Genomic DNA, 8017 nt, shown 5'->3' with positions numbered 1-8017 from the left:
ACAAATGTTTCATCAGAGATTTGACTATTACAATATTCAAGTTTATGCATTCAAATGGCTTCAATAATGATGTTGTTGATGGTAATGACATTTCCTTTGGCATGCATGAGGTCACGAAGCTCAAATAAGCATTTATCGAAGTTCGGATCGGTTGGCTTCATTTTATGGAAAGAAATGTATTTGTGAACAATGATATTAAGATTTTTCAAGGAATAACTTGGATATCTTTCCTCTAAGTCTTTCCACAAGGTATGATCACACTCAAAGCTTTGCAACTGAATACGCACGTTTCTTGGTAAACATCTAATTATAAGATTGATGGTGTTAAGGTTGCCAAGCATGTTAACTTCATCATCATGAGAAGGATGTATGGGGTCAATGGGAGGCGCATAGGGATATTCAATATACTTGCACAAATGGGACTCATCGAATATGTCAAGCATTTCATCTTTCCATTGTCTAAAGTACTCCCCATCAAGAATAGGCACTCAACAACTAAAAATCTGGGAACTAGTCACATTCATCTTTCCCCAATGGCTGTTAAACCAAAGTTTTGGAAAGCTTGCTTTGATACCAATTGAGGGATCGATAGAAGATGTGTCTAAAGGGGGGGGGTGAATAGACTACTTGTCAAGATAAAATTTCTAGCCTAACCTAATTTCTAGGAGGGAAAAAATCTAGCAGTTCTAACAAGTCTAGAGCACCCTACACATGCTAGTAAACATATATGGCAGCGGAAAAGTAAAGACTTTGCACATGTAAAGGAGTAGAGTTTAGGAGATCAAACACAAGGGGTTGACACAACGATTTTTGGCATGGTTCCGATAGGTGGCGCTATTGTACGTCCATGTTAGTGGAGACTTCAACCCATGGAGGGTAACGACTGAGAGAGTGCACGGAGGGCTCCACCCACAGAGGGTACAGAAAGAAGCGTCCTTGTCTATCCCAACACGACTTCCGTCCATAGAGGACTAGCCTTACTCACGGTAGATCTTCACAAAGTAGGCGATCTCCTTGCCCTTACAAACATCTTGGTTCAACTCCACAACACGAAGTAGGAGGCTCCCAAGCGACACCTAACCAATCTAGGAGGCACCACCCTTCAAAAGGTAATAGATGGGTAGATCAATGAACTGCTTGCTCTTGTGCTCTAAAGATAGTCTCCTCAACACAAATCTCTCTCTCACAGAATATGCATGGGTAGGAGAGGTTGATTTGGTGGAAAGCAGTTTGCGGAGGTTAGAGATCAAGGTTCAAATGATTGGATTGGAATATCTTGGTGTCAACACATGAGTAGGTGGTTCTCTCTTAGAAAATGGATATGGAAATGAAGTGTGTGTTCCGAGTGCTTCTCCCAAGAATGAGAGGTGGGTGAAGGGGTATATATAGGCAGTAGCCAAAACCCAACCGTTACGCACAAAAGTGCAAACTCTGTGACACCGAAGTGGACAACTCAGTGGTACCGACTAGTAGTAAAAGTGTGAACTTTGAATCCCGGTGAGACCAATATATAGAACTCGGTGGCACCGAAAAGGTGACTAACGATCAGATGGCCAAACTCGGTGGCACCGATACTCAAACTCGAAAATTCTGATTTTGTGTATCTTGGCAACAAAATGTTGGTCAAACCGAACTCGGTAGCATCGACGCAGTTTCGGTTGCACCGATTTGGTGGGAATGGCTTGGGTTCAAATTCGGTGGGTCCAATGTGGCAATGTTGGTTACACTGAATTTTTTAATGTGGAACTTGACAGAGTGGATATGTGGGAAAAAATGACTGAGTGTTTTGGTGGCTAACTTTGAGCATTTGAGCAATAAGTTCATTTTACTACCTCACCCCCTTTTAATAGTATTGGCTTTCCTATGGACTCAAAAGTGATTACTCACAAATATAAAATGAAGAATCTGCTAGCTTGAAGCTTGAGCCAATATTATTCCTTTCTTACATCCAGGGGCATCTCCACATAAAACTTATGTTGGGGAACGTCGCATGGGAAACAAAAATTTTCCTACGCGCACGAAGACCTATCATGGTGATGTCCATCTACGAGAGGGGATGAGTGATCTACGTACCCTTGTAGATCGTACAGCAGAAGCGTTAGAGAACGCAGGTGATGTAGTGGAACGTCCTCACGTCCCTCGATCCGCCCCGCGAACAATCCCGCGATCAGTCCCACGATCTAGTACCGAACGGACGGCACCTCCGCGTTCAGCACACGTACAGCTCGACGATGATCTCGGCCTTCTTGATCCAGCAAGAGAGACGGAGAGGTAGAATAGTTCTCCGGCAGCGTGACGGCGCTCCGGAGGTTGGTGATGATCTTGTCTCAGCAGGGCTCCGCCCGAGCTCCGCAGAAACGCGATCTAGAGGAAAAACTATGGAGGTATGTGGTCGGGCAGCCGTGAGAAAATCGTCTCAAATCAGCCCTAATTGCTCCATATATATAGGAGGAGGGAGGGGACCTTGCCTTGGGGTCCAAGGGACCCTCAAGGGGTCGGCCGAGCCAAGGGGGGGAGGACTCCCCCCCCAAACCGAGTTGGACTTGGTTTGGTGGGAGGAGTCCCCCTCCCTTCCCACTTCCTCCCTCTTTTTTTTTCTTTTCCTTTGATTTCTTTTTCTTGGCGCATAGGCCCCCTTGGGGCTGTCCCACCAGCCCACTAAGGGCTGGTGTGTCTCCCCAAAGCCTATGGGCTTCCCCGGGGTGGGTTGCCCCCCCGGTGAACTCCCGGAACCCATTTGTCATTCCCAGTACATTCCCGGTAACTCCGAAAACCTTCCGGTAATCAAATGAGGTCATCCTATATATCAATCTTCGTTTCCGGACCATTCCGGAAACCCTCGCGACGTCCGTGATCTCATCCGGGGCTCCGAACAACATTCGGTAACCAACCATATAACTCAAATACGCATAAAACAACGTCGAACCTTAAGTGTGCAGACCCTGCGGGTTCGAGAACTATGTAGACATGACCCGAGAGACTCCTCGGTCAATATCCAATAGCGGGACCTGGATGCCCATATTGGATCCTACATATTCTACGAAGATCTTATCGTTTGAACCTCAGTGCCAAGGATTCATATAATCCCGTATGTCATTCCCTTTGTCCTTCGGTATGTTACTTGCCCGAGATTCAATCGTCAGTATCCGTATACCTATTTCAATCTCGTTTACCGGCAAGTCTCTTTACTCGTTCCGTAATACAAGATCCCGCAACTTACGCTAAGTTACATTGCTTGCAAGGCTTGTGTGTGATGTTGTATTACCGAGTGGGCCCCGAGATACCTCTCCGTCACACGGAGTGACAAATCCCAGTCTTGATCCATACTAACTCAACTAACACCTTCGGAGATACCTGTAGAGCATCTTTATAGTCACCCAGTTACGTTGCGACGTTTGATACACACAAAGCATTCCTCCGGTGTCAGTGAGTTATATGATCTCATGGTCATAGGAATAAATACTTGACACGCAGAAAACAGTAGCAACAAAATGACATGATCAACATGCTACGTCTATTAGTTTGGGTCTAGTCCATCACGTGATTCTCCCAATGACGTGATCCAGTTATCAAGCAACAACACCTTGTTCATAATCAGAAGACACTGACTATCATCGATCAACTGGCTAGCCAACTAGAGGCATGCTAGGGACGGTGTTTTGTCTATGTATCCACACATGTAAATGAGTCTTCATTCAATACAATTATAGCATGGATAATAAACTATTATCTTGATACAGGAATTATAATAATAACTATACATTTATTATTGCCTCTAGGGCATAATTCCAACACCTTAAGCCATAGCTCTTCATGGACTAAACCTGAAATATCTAGGTAAAAGTGTTAGTCCAAGAGGCAATGTATGTTGTCGTGAATTATCAAAATCACCAAGGGAGAATATGTGCTTTCAGTGTGTTAAGCGCCCGATGGCCCGTCTGAATCCGCTCATCGGCTGGTCCGTCAGATCGAGCGGACGGCTGTGATCGCCCCGAGCGGAGCAAAACCAGCTCAGTGGCTGGAACCCTATCCATTCCCCCTCCCGATTTCTTTGCTCACAACAGAGAGTGAGAGATCGGAGTCGACACAAGAGAGACGGTGCCGACTGCTACCGAATCATGTTGGGTGTAACGACGTGGTGGCTTCCCTCACCGGAGCAGCGTGTAGCGGACTGAATCTGGCGTGCCCCTCCTGCGAACGTGGCCACCGACATCTCGAGCATGGCTTTGGTTGATGCGGACAAAGAATTTCGCATGGGGCTGCCGGTGTCCTGTGAGGCGATGTAGCGTGCGAGGCGCGTCAGCCACGGCACACACGTGTCCATCAGTGTGCAGCATGGGTGTGTGCATCCTTCCTGCACTTCATCTCGAGAGACGGCGGCGTTCTGCGCATGGATGCACGCACGGCGACGGCCATGTGGACCCGAGGGCCGGTGTTATTTTGATGATCCCCTAATCATCTTATTTTCTTATTTTTTTCATTCTTTTGGGTTCTAATTTGGGGGATTTGATTCTCTAGGGTTTGAAAATTGGGTAAATTGCATGATTTCTTTAAGATGTTCGAGTCCCCTCCTTTACATGTTTTTAACACAATTTAAAAATAGTGCTAATCGACAAAATTGTAAGCGGAATCGTGGCATAGCTAGACTAACACAACAGGTTAATCATCATAATTCTGTGATCAACACGTCGTGTCGCAAATTGGCCTTTAACCAAAATCAATAAACCCAAACAGAGGGGATTGACTATGAACATTAATCTTAAACCTTTTAACAGTGATCATCTGAACTTAACTATTCACATTAACATAACCAGAAGATCACTAGGGATCTCTAGGCATAAGTGGATGTCATATCATTGTTAGATAATTAATCCCATAGGATAGACGTGATTGGATCTTATGCCTAGTTATTAGATCACCTAACATGAAAAACCACAAAGATGGTTGAGATCTTACCATCAATGGGTTCATCTATTGGTGTAGCCGATGCGAAGTCCCTTGCCTGCTCGATGCAGGCGTGATGCAGGCTCAATGTAGATGGTCGCTGCAGGTATCGGCATCCATCCGAGCGCCACCGGCACTGCCCTGAGATAGGGGAAGGGCTTGGTGATGGTCTTCTCGTTGCTACATCGCTTCCTTAGATCGGTTAGGGTTTTTTGGTTGTAGGGGCAGAGGTGGAACATACATGAACTGGTCAGGTCGCACAGGGTCGGCTGCCCCAATCTTTTTATAGCGCTCCCAACAGGGGACCAAAACCATAGTTTGTTGGGTCACCCCCGATCAGGGCGCATCAGTTTGGATGAGGGGAAACGATCGTTGGCTCATGGCCCATCTCCTTAATGTTAGCACTTATCCCTTCAGTTTATTCTTTTCTTTTCTTTTCAGTCCGTTGGACCTTAGATCAATTTCAATACCTCTTACCGAAAGTCTATATGTGCAAGACAAACTTAGGCAAGACCATGTCAAAATCGGGATCTACTATGAACAAGCTTTTATTTAAGAAAAATGGTCAACAACTCCTAGAAAAAGATGTGTACCCACCACTAGTTGAAGAAGTAAAAGATCGAGTCCATTCCCCATTTACCCGAGAGCAAGAAATAAAGTGACTCGAAAGCCACAACTAGCGCCAAATCAAGTGAAGGAGAAGATGGCCATGATGAAAACAGTTCTTCAAGGATTTCTTCTCCTACTTCTTAGATTGTGGGTTGGGTAGTTTCCTTCTCTAAATTTTGGTGCGTGTGATGGCACGGTAGGAGAGTATTACTCATTACAAGGATTTCTTATTTGCAGATCATATGTGATCTTCTTGTATGTCTTGTAAACTCTCTTCATGTTATGTGCGTTACATGACATGCTACTCTTATTACTGATGCATAACATTGTATGTCTACCTATATAAGGGTCAAACGGATTCCTACGAGGACAAGGAGCACATGGGAGCAACATATTTGTCACTTAGCTCACTGCGTAAGAATCATCATTGCACTCCTTTACGGCCTATTTGGGACCGCTCTGCTTCATCAAAATCAGTTCCACTTCACCAAATCCACTTTAGAGAAGTTTCATACAGGAGTTGCAACCATTTCAAGAGAATGTTTGGCTCTTATTTAGCTCGAGGTTCATGAATGGAAAATTTTGTGGAAAGGATCTATTTGATTGGATATGAGATAACAAACGAAGGCGTATCCACTTACTGGTGGCAGTGGTGGGTAATTTTCTTCCAACTATAGCTTCTATAATTTTACGGTGCACCCCTAGAGAGCTTCACAAAAAACAAGGAGTTGGACCCTAAATTCTAGTTTCTTGCGGAGCGGTATATCGTGGAGCTACCCTGTTTGGCTTACGTTTTCTAGAGCGGAGCTGAATTTTCTGAAGTAGAGCATTCTCAAACAGACTCTTAATTAAATAATAATCATAGGAAGACATGATGTAATGATGTTACCCATATGTGGGTTTGATCTTGGATGCTACAATCATGTCAAACTCTTTGCCGATGAGATCCCTTCCAAGGCGGCTGTGTGTGGCTTCTCCGCTCGGGCTGGCCAGATTTGGTCCTGAGGTGGGTTAGGGCTCTCGCTCAGGTTAGGAAAGGTTGGGCACATTCTAGGTGCACGTGGGTGGTGAGTTCTTTCTCCTCGCACGCGTGGTGGCTGATGGTGGTGGTCGGGGCATCGCTTTTCTGTCGGGAATATCGGCATTGGCATCCAAGGACCGCCAAGGGCATGGCATTGTGTGTGCTTGCTCGAAGATGGTCGACGGTAGTCATGGGTTGCACCCCTGTCCATCGGGACTGGATGAAGACACAAGCGTGGATGCCTCCTACTGTGAAGGCGTCGACCCAAATTTAGCAACAGATGCCGGGCTAGGAGTGAATAGATATGCATTTTAGTCCTCCTTCCGTGGTTGTAAACTGTGATGTAGACGGATGGTGGTGTCTCGTGCATGGATGCCATGGCGGCGGCTCCTGATGGCGGCATGCATGGTTGGCTCTTGACGGGCACCATGACGGTGGTGGTGGCTTCCCGTCTTGGTCTTGTGGATAGTGACATGTGTAGCGACACGTGGCTCGAGCGCTCTCTTTGCCATTTGTACTGGTGATGTGTTGATCCGGACCTGGGGATCTAAACTCCTCGTGGTTGTCCTGGTAATCTTGTCGTGACACGGGGGACCTGCCAAGCGAAAGCCATGCGCTTTGCCTCCGCATATGGTGCCGATATTTTGTTGAAGACGTCGTCATGATGCTCCTCTATGTATGAGAGTTCCAGGTGAAGATCATTGTCCATTTTGGACTCGGCAACAATGATGCTTAATGTTGTTCTCCCTCCCGAGAGTGTTGTCGTGGAGGTTAGTTCTAATAGGTCGTAGCATAACATTGTTCTGAGTTGCTCCCATGTTTTCTTTTGATAGGGAATCACATGCGTTCTATGTGATCCGATAATTCTAAAATCAGCATTGTATGAGGACAACCTCACGAACTTATATGATTGAACCGAGTACTTTGTTCCATGGTTGTTTTAAATATAAAATGGTACAAAAGTCCATTTCCCAAATAAAACAAACAAAAATCCATCCATAATAGTCAGGGTGCAAAAATATATGGAAAGAAATAACTCATGACTAAAAAGGGGCGTATCGAGGTATACCAAGCTTCTATGGCATACCAATCAACCCTATATAATTTGTATAGAAAATATAATACTTCCTCCGACCCACATTAATTATATTTTAAATACATGCATTCAAGCACATTTTAATTTTAAATACATCCATTTGACAAATAATATAGATATAAAATACTCCCTTTATAAAAATATATAAGATGTTTAGATCATAAAAATAATGCTTTAAACGCTTTTATATTTCTTTACGGAGAGAGTACTATATATTCCATGATTAAATGGACGGTCTAAAAATACACGAGTCTTTTTTTAGAGTATGCAATCATGTACCATAGCTTTATAGAAGGCCGAAATATATACAAGAAGTTTGTTACATTACGACCCTAGCACGATACAGA

This window comes from Hordeum vulgare, chromosome 1H, assembly GCF_904849725.1.
Source record: "Hordeum vulgare subsp. vulgare chromosome 1H, MorexV3_pseudomolecules_assembly, whole genome shotgun sequence".
In the NCBI taxonomy this organism is placed as follows: domain Eukaryota; kingdom Viridiplantae; phylum Streptophyta; class Magnoliopsida; order Poales; family Poaceae; genus Hordeum; species Hordeum vulgare.
Note: the sequence above shows the minus strand (reverse complement) of the source record.